The sequence below is a fragment of the Macaca nemestrina genome, chromosome 10 (assembly GCF_043159975.1).
Source record: "Macaca nemestrina isolate mMacNem1 chromosome 10, mMacNem.hap1, whole genome shotgun sequence".
Classification (NCBI taxonomy): Eukaryota; Metazoa; Chordata; class Mammalia; order Primates; family Cercopithecidae; genus Macaca; species Macaca nemestrina.
The window spans coordinates 91,432,134-91,439,910 of record NC_092134.1 but is presented as its reverse complement, the minus strand read 5'-3'; the positions used below and the strand labels follow the sequence as shown (position 1 = coordinate 91,439,910).

The 7,777-nt window shown below is 44.4% G+C and overlaps 1 pseudogene; it reads left to right on the top strand.

The window, feature by feature from the left end:
- The first annotated feature begins 772 nt into the window (after window positions 1–772).
- Window positions 773–2,450, top strand: LOC105470126 (insulin-like growth factor 2 mRNA-binding protein 2 pseudogene; annotated as a pseudogene).
- The last annotated feature ends 5,327 nt before the right edge of the window (window positions 2,451–7,777 follow it).

Sequence of the window (7,777 nt, the reverse complement as noted above, 5' to 3'; positions counted from 1 at the left end):
AATTTAATCTTTTTTTTTTTTTTTTTTTTTTGAGACAGAGTCTCGCTCTGTCGCCCAGGCTGGAGTGCAGTGGCGCGATCTCGGCTCACTGCAAGCTCCGCCTCCCGGGTTCACGCCATTCTCCTGCCTCAGCCTCCCGAGTAGCTGGGACTACAGGCGCCCGCTACCACGCCCGGCTAATTTTTTGTATTTTTAGTAGAAACGGGGTTTCACCGTGTTAGCCAGGATGGTCTCGATCTTCTGACCTCGTGATCCGCCCGTCTCGGCCTCCCAAAGTGTTGGGATTACAGGCGTGAGCCACCGCGCCCTGCCAATTTAATCTTTAATCTTTAATCTTTAAAGTTATCATCACCTCTGAGTAACAGCATCTGGCATTGTACTGAAGTTAATTGTGGTTCCCTTAATTAAAAAAAAAACATAGAAAAAGAGACTAGTAAGATAAATCTAATTCATACAGTTTAAATAAGGTGAGTTATTTAGACTGATTCTGCATAAACTTAAGCGTCATCTGATTTTGCAGCCATAAAACATGTAGATGACTTAACGTCTTTGTGACTTTGTTTCCTCATTTGTAAAATGGACATACCTCATTCAATTCTTGTAAAGATTAAAGTAGAAAACACATTTAAAGTGCTTTGAGCGGGGAGCCAGGCTGAGGGTGGGGGTGGGTGGCGGGAGGGCGGAGGGCGGAGGGCGGGGAGGCGGGGCGGAGGAGGAGGAGGAGAGACCAGGGCAGCGGAGGGGGCGAGGAGCGCCGGGTACCGGGCCGGGGGAGCCGCGGGCTCTGGGGGAAGAGACGGATGATGAACAAGCTTTTCATCGGGAACCCGAGCCCCGCCGTCACCGCCGACGACCTCCTGCAGCTCTTTGGGTACAGGGAGCTGCCCCTGGCGGGACAGGTCCTGCTCAAGTCCGGCTACGCCTTCGTAGACTACCCGGACCAGACCTGGGCCATCCGCGCCATCGAGACTCTCTCGGCTCAAGTGTAATTGCATGGGAAAATCATGGAAGTTGATTATTCAGTCTCTAAAAAGCTAAGGAGCAGGAACATTCAGATTCGAAATATCCCTCCTCTCCCGAAGTGGGAGGTGTTGGATGGACTTTTGGCTCAATATGGGACGGTGGAGAATGTGGAACAAGTCAACACAGACACAGAAACCGCCGTTGTCAACGTCACATTTGCAACAAGAGAAGAAGCAAAAATAGCCATGGAGAAGCTAAGCAGGCATCAGTTTGAGAACTCCTCCTTCAAGATTTCCTACTTCCCGGATGAAGAGGTGAGCTCCCCTTCGCCGCCTCAGCGGGCCAAGCCTGGGGACCTCTCTTCCTGGGAGCAAGGCCACGCCCCTGGGGGCTCTTCTTAGGCCAGACAGATCGATTTCCCGCTGCGGATCCTGGTCCCCACAAAGTTTGTTGGTGCCGTCATCGGAAAGGAGGGCTTGACCATAAAGAACATCACTAAGCAGACCCAGTCCCAGGTAGACATCTATAGAAAAGAGAGCTCTGGAGCTGCAGAGAAGCCTGTCACCATCCATGCTACCCCAGGGGGGACTTCTGAAGCAGGCCGTGTGATTCTTGAAATCATGCAGAAAGAGGCAGATGAGGCCAAACTAGCTGAAGAAAATCTCGGCCCACAATGGCTTGGTTGGAAGACTGATTGGAAAAGAAGGCTGAAATTGGAAGAAAAAGGAACATGAAACAGGGACCAAGATAACAATCTCATCTTTGCAGGATTTGAGCATATACAACCCGGAACCGTCACTGTGAAGGGCACATTTGAGGCCTGTGCCAGTGCTGAGATAGAGATTGTGAAGAAGTTGCGTGAGGCCTTCGAAAATGATATGCTGGCTGTTAATACCCACTCCGGATACTTCTCCACCTGTACCCTCCTCACCAGTTTGGCCTGTTCCCGCATCATCACTCTTATCCAGAGCAGGAGATTGTGAATCTCTTCATCCCATCCCAAAGTGTGGGCACCATCATCGGGAAGAAAGGGGCACACATCAAACAGCTGGCGAGATTCGCTGGAGCCTCCATCAAGGTCGCCCCTGTGGAAGGCCCAGACGTCAGCGAAAGGATCGTCATCATCACCGGGCCACCGGAAGCCCAGTTCAGGGCGAGGGATGGATCTTTGGGAAAGTGAAAGAAGAAAACTTTTTTAACCCCAAGGAAGAAGTGAAGCTGGAAGCCCATGTCAGAGTGCCCTCTTCCACAGCTGGCCGGGTGATTGGCAAAGGTGGCAAGACTGTGAGTGAACTGCAGAACTTAACCAGTGCAGAAGTCATCTTGCCTCCTGACCAAAGGCCAGATGAAAATGAGGAAGTGATCATCAGAATTATCGGGCGCTTCTGTGCCAGACTGCACAGCGCAAGATCAGGGGAACTGTACAACAGGTGAAGCAGCAGGAGCAGAAATACCCTCAGGGAGTCGCCTCACAGAGCAGCAAGTGAGGGTCCCACACACAGGCACCAGCAAAACAACGGATGAATGGAGCCCTTCCAACACCTGACAGAATGGGACCAAACACAGCCAGCCAGATCAAGAGCAAACCAAAGACCATCTGAGGAATGAGAAGTCTGCGGAGGCGGCCAGGGACTCTGCAGAGGCCCTGACAATCCCAGGGGCCGAGGAGGGTTGGGTAGGGTCAGTCAGGTTTGCCAGAACCACCCGGCCGCCTCCCGCCCCGCAGGGCTTCTGCAGGCTTCACCATCCACTTCACCATCCACTCGGATCTCTCCTTAACTCCCACGACGCTATCCCTTTTGGTTGAACTAACAAAGGTGAACATGTTCAAAGCCAAGCAAAATGCACGCCCTTTTTTGTGGCAAATAGTCTCTGTACATGTGTATACATATTAGAAGGGGAAGATGTTAAGACATGTGTCCTCCGGGTTACACAGGGTGCCTGCAGTGGTCATATATTTTAGAAATAATATATCAAAGAACTCAACTAACTCCAATTTTTAGTCATTTATTACTTATTTTATTTTATTTTATTTTTTTTGAGACGGAGACTCGCTCTGTCGCCCGGGCTGGAGTGCAGTGGCCAGATCTCAGCTCACTGCAAACTCCGCCTCTCGGGTTTACGCTGCCTCAGCCTCCGGAGTAGCTTGGACTACAGGCGCCCGCCTAGTTTTTCGTATTTTTTTTTAGTAGAGACGGGGTTTCACCGTGTTAGCCAGGATGGTCTCCAACTCCTGACCTCGTGATCCGCCCGTCTTGGCCTCCCAAAGTGCTGGGATTACAGGCTTGAGCCACCGCGCCGGGCCCATTTATTACTTTTTTTTTTCTTTTTAAAGACAAAGCAGGCTTTTCTAGACTTTAAAGAATAAAGTCTTTGGAAGGTCTCACGGTGTAGAGAGCTTCGAGGCCACCCACACAAAATTCACCCAGAGGGAAATCTCGTCGAAAGGACACTCACAGCAGTTCTGGATCACCTGTGTACATCAACAGAAGGGATACCGCCGTCTCCTTGAAGGAGACACTCCTCCTGAGTGTCTAGCTCATACACCCATTTCTCCCAGGGTTTTTTTGTTTTTTGTTTGTTTGTTTGTTTGTTTGTTTTTTAAAAGGAGTTTCGCTCTGTCTCCCAGGCTGGAGTGCAGTGGCGCGATCTGGGCTCACTACAAGCTCCGCCTCCTGGGTTCGCGCCATTCTCCTGCCTCAGCCTCCCTAGTAGCAGGGACTACAGGCGCCTGCCACCATGCCCGGCTTTGTGTGTGTGTGTGTGTGTGTGTGTGTGTGTGTGTGTGTGTGTGTGTGTTTAGTAGAGACAGGGTTTCACCGTGTTAGCCAGGATGCTCTCGATCTCCGGACCTCGTGATCCCCCCGCCTCAGCCTCCCAAAGTGCTGGGATTACAGGCGTGCTTCACAGGTTTTAAACTGGTTTTTTGTATACTGCTATATAATTCTCTGTCTCTCTCTGTTTATCCCTCCCCTCTCCTTCTTCTCCATCTCCATTCTTTTGAACTCCCTTATCCCTCAATCTCAATCCCATATCTATGCACCCCCCTCACCCCCCCACCCACCCCCAACACACCCCCTGCCAGGCAAAGCAGTGCTCTGAGTATCATATCACACAAAAGGAACAAAACCAAAACGCACAAACGAGCCTCAACTTACACTTGGTTACTCAAAAGAACAAGAGTCAATGGTACTTGTCCTAGCGTTTTGGAAGAGGAAAACAGGAACCCATCAAACCAACCAATCAACCAAACAAAGAAAAAATTCCACAATGAAAGAATGTATTTTGTCTTTTGCATTTTGGTGTATAAACCATCAATATTCAGCAAAATGATTTCTTTCTTTAAAAAAAATGTGGAGGAAAGTAGAAATTTATACAAGGTTGTTGGCCCAGGGCATTAAATTTACAGATTTTTTTTTATTATTATACTTTAAGTTCTAGGGTACATGTGCACAACGTGCATGTTTGGTATATATGTATACATGCGCCATGTTGGTGTGCTGCACCCATTAACTCATCATTTACAGTAGGTATATCTCCTAATGCTATCCCTCCCCACTCCCTCCACCTCACAACAGGCCCCGGTGTGTGATGTTCCCCTTCCTGTGACCAAGTGTTCTCATTGTTCAATTCCCACCTATGAGTGAGAACATGCAGTGTTTGGTTTTCTGTCCTTGCGATAGTTTGCTGAGAATGATGGTTTCCAGCTTCATCCATGTCCCTACAAAGGACATGAATTCATCCTTTTTTATGGCTGCATAGTATTCCATGGTGTATATGTGCCACACTTTCTTGTGTATGTGCCACATTTCTCCATCAATGATGGACATTTGGGTTTGTTCCAAGTCATTGCTATTGTGAATAGTGCTGCAATAAACTGGATCCCTTCCTTACACCTTATACAAAAATAAATTCAAGATTGATCAAAGACTTAAATGTTAGACCTAAAACCATAAAAACCCTAGAAGAAAACCTAGGCAATACTATTCAGGACATAGGCATGGGCAAGAACTTCATGTCTAAAACACCAAAAGCAATGGCAACAAAAGCCAAAATTGACAAATGGGATCTAATTAAACTAAAGAGCTTCTGCACAGCAAAAGAAACTACCATCAGAGTGAACAGGCAACCTACAGAATGGGAGAAAATTTTTGCCCTCTACTCATCTGACAAAGGGCTAATATACAGAATCTACAAAGAACTCAAACAAATTTACAAGCAGAAAACAACTCCATCAAAAAGTGGGCAAAGGATATGAACAGACACTTCTCAAAAGAAGACATTTATGCAGCCAACAGACACATGAAAAAATGCTCATCATCACTGGTCATCAGAGAAATGCAAATCAAAACCACAATGAGATACCATCTCACACCAGTTAGAATGGCGATCATTAAAAAGTCAGGAAACAACAGGTGCTGGAGAGGATGTGGAGAAATAGGAACATTTTTACACTGTTGGTCGGACTGTAAACTAGTTCAACCATTGTAGAAGACAGTGTGGTGATTCCTCAAGGATCTAGAACTAGAAATACCATTTGATCCAGCCATACCATCACTGGGTATATATCCAAAGGATTATAAATCATGCTACTATAAAGACACATGCATACGTATGTTTATTGTAGCATTAAATTTACAGATTTTTTTTAACAAGAAAAACACACAGAAATAAAGCTACCTCAGTTGTTTTTTACCTCAGCACCTTACTCTTGTGTTTCCCTTAGAGATTTTGCAAAACTGATAGTTGGAGCACTTTTAAAATGTTTTTTAATAAAAATGAGTTGAAAAAAAAGAAGATATCAACTGCCAGCCTGGAGAAGGTGACAGTCCAAATGTGCAACAGCTGTTCTGAATTGTCTTCCGCTAGCCAAGAACCTACATGGCATTCTTTTGGACAAACCTTGACAATGTTTATTTAAAAAAAAAAAAAAGATGACAAAGAAAAACAGAGAGAGAGAATATTGGAGATGTCCTGAATTTTAATAGGATATGCGCCATTAGGGCTTTTTGTGCTAAAAGATGAACGTGTCCTGGTTTATGTGAACAAGCCATTATACCACCAGACTGCAATGCCAGTTTCCTCCACTGCAAACAGTGTTCTGTCACAAAAAGAAAAAGAAAAAGAAATATATCCAGCTAACAAGAAAAAAAATAAAGTGCTGAGAATGGTTCTTGGCACACTGTAAGCATTCAATGTAGGATATGTGTTGTAAGTAGCAATAATATGGAAATAATGGCTTATATGGAAAATAATGGCTTAATATGTAGTTATATGAAAGTAAACAAAGGGCATATTGTTTTATAATTTAGCCACCCCAAATTTGAAGGAACGATGTTATATTTCCTAATCAACAAAATAAAATTTCTGAAAAATACCCAATGCATGATTAACATTTAGTGAATATTCAGTAATGTATAATTAATGCCCATTAAGCATAGAAAACAAAAAAAATAAACTTAAGATGTTATACATAATTCATAAAGTACTGCTTATCATTGTATCTCACTGATTTATTACTTTAAGCAATGGGTCAAATAACGTTTCCCTGAAAAACAAATACTAAAATATTACAGTGTTAGGCTAAAAGAGGTATTGATCATCCTCTCCAACACCAGGATTTCCATATACTTTTATATTTGGTAAGACAAATAATTTCCAAAAAACTATAGCAGTATAATGGGCATAATTATTTTTGCAGACTTGCATAAGTTATTAATCATTCTGAAAAAAAATTTTTAAGAGACAGAGTCTCACTCTGTCATTCAAGCTGGAGTGCAGTGGTGTGATCATAGCTCATTGTAATCTCAAACTCCTATGCTTAAGAGATCCTCCTGCCTTAGCCTCCAGAGTAGCTGGAACTACAAGCACTCACCACCACATCTGGCTAATGTTTTTATCTTTTGTAGAGATGGGGTCTCAATATATTGCCCAGGCTGATCTTGAACACTTGTCCTCAAGAAATCCTTCTGCCTTGGCCTCCCAAAGTGCTGGAATTATGGGCATGAGTCACTGTACCTGGTGATTTATTATTAACTCTGCAGGATAACTTCATAAATTTTAGTCTTAAAACATGGTCTTTTGTCCATCCTGCATACATTGTTTTCTCTCATTAATTCCAACTGTATTAATATGCATTCAGCCCCATTTCTTATCCTCTCTTTAGAGTTTAAAATGGATGTTTTCATGTCCAGAGAGAGAAGAATAAGAGTGGCAGCTTGCTGGGTGCAGTAGTTTATGCCTGTAATCCCAGGACTTTGAGAGACCAAGGTGGGAGGATTGCCTTAGCCCAGGAGATTGAGACCAGCCTGAGCAACATAGCAAGACCCCCATGTCTAGAAAAAATGAAAACATTAGCTAGGTGTGGTGGCATGCACGTGTAGTCCCAGCTACCTGGGAGGCTGAGGTGGGAGAATCACTTGAGCCCGAGAGGTTGAGGCTGCAGTGAGCTATGATTGTGTCACTACACTCCAGCCTGGGTGACAAAGCAAGACCCTGTCTTTAAAAAAAAAAAAAAAAAAAAAAAGCAGCAAAAGGGGTAGAAAAATGGGATTTCCAAAACTGTGGGGATTAATAAGAAAAAAAAAATGAGATGGGAAAATGATGGCATAAAACAGAGTAGAAAGAAAAGCACTGAGTACAACCCAGTACCGATCCTAATCTGCTCTCCTGTCTGACTACAAACCTTGGAATTGTCTGCTGGGGTGACAGTTATCTGACAATGTAAATGGATTAGATATACAAAATAATTCATTTGCATGGCTTCACATAGTAGTGTTGGCTGGCTGCTGGGAGCTCAGCTAGAACTTTCAAG